The 3,895-nt window shown below is 34.2% G+C and overlaps 1 non-coding gene across 1 annotated transcript; it reads right to left on the bottom strand.

The window, feature by feature from the left end:
- Window positions 1-1,095: 1,095 nt before the first annotated feature.
- Window positions 1,096-1,168, bottom strand: LOC112619919. The gene has a single exon (XR_003118397.1). It is a non-coding gene; the product is annotated as a small nucleolar RNA Z40 (small nucleolar RNA).
- Window positions 1,169-3,895: the final 2,727 nt, after the last annotated feature.

The raw sequence follows: 3,895 nt of genomic DNA, 5'->3' as shown, positions 1-3,895 counted from the left end.
TTTATCTTTACATAGTTTTGAACTAAACCATTGTGTTCACTGGTCTCATGAAAGTTTGATATCTGATTTATCTACTATTTCTCTTATGTTTACAGAAGTGGTACTAAAAAAATGGAAAGCAGTGTTTCACTTTTTCATTCTCTTACAGAGAAACCCCTAAAATGTCACCTATATGAAGCTGTAAATGGTACTAATTTCTCTTCTTGCAGATTAAGAGAGATGTCGCTTTTTAAAAAAACAAACAGACAAACAAACATTCCATCAATCCCTGAAGGATTTTAGCTGCGCCCCTTTGACAAAGATTGGCTTTTATCTTTTTAGCTTTCTATCAACGTTTCCAGTTTCTTAATTCTGGAAAAATACTAGTCATTCACATGGTGATGCTGTTTTATTAAAATTACGTTTCAAATTAACATCTGTCTTATCACTTTAGGCTTTTACCCACAACATTTTCTGAAGATAGTTTTCAAAAATAATACCAATTTAAGAGATTTTGCAGTAAATACCTGTGTACTATTAACTTTACTAAGCTTGTTATTTTGTTTGTTTCTGTTTTTTCATACCTATCCATTCCTTTGCATATCTGTGGATCCACCTGATTTTGAACACATTTCAAGTACATTGTAGACACTAATGTATTTTTATCTAACTACTTTAGAACACACAGCATTACTAGATTTCAATATTTAGATATAACATTTACATACAAGGAAACGCATGAATTTTACCTGTACATTTGCACCTCTCTCAGTCCCCCTTTCCACCAACTCTGATATTTTTCTACCATTTTTTTCTTTATTTTAGAGATAGGGTCTTGCTCTGTTGCCCAGGCTGGAGTGCAGTGGTGTGATCATAGCTCACTGCAGCTGCAAACTCCTGAGCTTAAGCAATCCTCCCACTTCAGCCTCCTGAATGGCTGCAATTACATGTACCTGCCACCATACCCAGCTAATTTTAAAATATGGTTTTGGAGATGGGGGTCTCACCATGTTGCCCAGGCTAGTCTTTAACTCTGGTCCTTTAATAATCCTCCTGCCTCAGCCTCCCAAATTCTGGGATTATAGGCATGAGCCACCATGCCTGGCCAATGTAAATGGATGCTCAGAAAACCTATTTTCACTCAGCCCGTTTGGAGTAGTTGAACATTTTGCTCATTATCATAACATATTTTTTACTCTATATTTAGTTACTACTTATGTATATTTTGGGGCCAAGAAATTAAGTGAAATTTGATACAAAAACTGCAAAAATAAAAGAATGATCAAGAATGGTGGAACAAAGACCTTTGAAAACTGCTTTTTCATGAAAACATTAATAACCGTATCAAAAAATGTCTAAATTAATGTTTTTAGAACACTGACAATTGCTATATGTTTGAAACCATCTGAAAGTTATGTATTTAAAGAAACAAACAAAGACAGCTGAATTTCAGTAAAAAAAAGTGAGTGTTATATATTTTAACTTTCACTAATCCCATTCTGCTCTCCCCAGCTCGTCAGTGGCTTTGAAAACCAATACCCTCACAACTATGGTAGCTGTGAAACCAACATTATAATAACTACTGGAGGATGAATAAAAGATTTGAAGCTCCACAGTTCCCCCTCAAGGAATTGTCACTATTTGACCTGACTGGTAGATTGCTGAAAAGTTCTGTTATTTGAGCTGACTCTAGGAGCTCACTCTGTGGAAACAGCCCTATCCTCATGGAATTTGGGGCAAACAACCAGGGCCAATTGTTAACATTGATGCTGCCTGAGATGGCATTACCAGTTGATGCTAATATACTACAACATGCACATGGAGTTCCTAGGCAAACACTGGGAGATGTATTGACTGATGGCATTTCATAAAATCTCTGTTTAATTATTAGCCAAATAACAAAACTAACCAAGCAGAGATTCTGGTGGCCTCAAATGGCATAGGATACGGACTTCACAGAAATAATGCAGAAGAGTCACTAAAGAAATAAACAGAATTGACAACACAAGAAGCAGCAAAGCCCAACATATCTTGGGTGGCAGTGGTGTTTGATTTTCCAAGTTGACACATTATTTAAAAAATTAAAAATCAAAATTTTGTGTTTTGCTGTGTTTGTAAGTTAAGATGCTAATTGTAATTCCTATAGCAGACATTAATAATATGATGCTAAAATATTCAATAAAAAGAGAACTGAAATTGTATACTAGAAAATATCTTTTCAACACAAAAGAGGCAATAATAAAAAAAAGAGGAGCAAAATACATAAGACATATGCAGTAAATAGCAAATGGCAGACTTAAATCTTACCTTACCAGTAACTCAGTAATTGCATTCTGTAAATGGACTGACCACTCCAATTCATTTTTTTTTTTTTCTTTTTTGAGACAGAGTCTTGCTATTGTTGCCCAGGCATGGTCTCAGCTCACTGTAACCTCCATCTCCCAGGTTCAAGAGATTCTCTTGCCTCAGCCTCCCAAGTAGCTGGGATTACAGGCATGCGCCACCTTACCCAGCTAATTTTTGTATGTTTAGTAGAGATGGGGTTTCACCATGTTGGCTAGGCTGGTCTCGAATGCCAAACCTCAGGTGATCCACCTGCCTCGGCCTCCCAAAGTGCTGGAATTATAGGAGTGAGCCACTGTACTTGGCCTCCAATTCTAAGGTATAGATGACCAAGTCAACTTAAAAAGCAGTCCAGTATATTACTATTATTACAAAAGATAGAGTTGAAATTCAATGACACAATCAATTGAATGAAAAAGATGTAAAAAGATATACTATGTAAAGAGTACTCAAAATAGAGCTGGAGTGGCTATAGTATAACCATGCAAAGTAGATTTAAAAATGTCTTCTAGACACAAAAAGGATATTTTGAGGTAAAAAAGGGTCAATACATCCTGAAGGCGTAAATATTATAAACACATGTGTACAAAATAATGCTCCTCGAAAATGTGAAATAAAAGTGATCCAGTTGAATGTAGAAATAGATAATTCAATAATTGTTGGACAGAAGTCTTTTATATAGATAGAGAAAAGTTTCTTCCAGCTTCTGTTGATCTCTAAGGGCCTTTAATTTAAAATGCTCATTTTACCAGGGACTCATGTTTTAAGGTGAAGTTTTCTGGGCTCCTTCAAAGTGCAAGTTTACACCCTGAAAAAAATGACAAAACATCATTGAAAAAATTAATGAAGGCCTAAATAAGAAGCAAAAACAGTCCCCGTTCATGGGTTAGGTGACTTAATATTTTAAAGAAAGCAATATTCCTCATATTAGTATAAAAATTCAGTGTATTCCCTTTCAAAATCCTGTGACCAGTTGTTGCATAAACTGGCAACCTGATCCTAAAAATAATACAAAAATACAAGGGAATCTGAATAATTACAACCCTCTTGAAAAAGAAAAATGTTGAAGAACTCACACTTCCTGATTTTAACAAAAATGCTATCATGACTTTAAAATCAAGCAAAAATAAAACAAGTGTTTTTTAGAACCTAAATCTCTTGCTCTTTTTTATTCCTAATCCATCACATTTCCTACACTAATACAAATAGTATATAAGTTTTTCCAGACATACTTGAATGTACATTTTTAGAATTGCATATGAATATTTAGAAAAAATGTTTAGTTTACCTAAAGTGTGAGATTGAAAAAAGATCTGCCCACTTATCTCACACTCTTTCTTCTATGTTGACTAACCACAATCACTAAATATTCCCAATTACATTTAGTATCAGAACCTGGAAGACAGATAAATGTGATTCAATGCCATATAACTCTTTAAAATATTCCCCTGAATACTTAAAGGTAATAATGTCTTACAATCATATGCAATTTTAGCATTTGCAAATAGCATTATGTCAGTTGACATAAAATTTATTTATTAATAAAATGATGACATGTTAACATATATTAAGC

Source organism: Theropithecus gelada, chromosome 2 (assembly GCF_003255815.1).
Source record: "Theropithecus gelada isolate Dixy chromosome 2, Tgel_1.0, whole genome shotgun sequence".
Taxonomy (NCBI): Eukaryota; Metazoa; Chordata; class Mammalia; order Primates; family Cercopithecidae; genus Theropithecus; species Theropithecus gelada.
The sequence above is the reverse complement of the archived record's forward strand: the minus strand, read 5'-3'. Positions and strand labels throughout refer to the sequence as shown.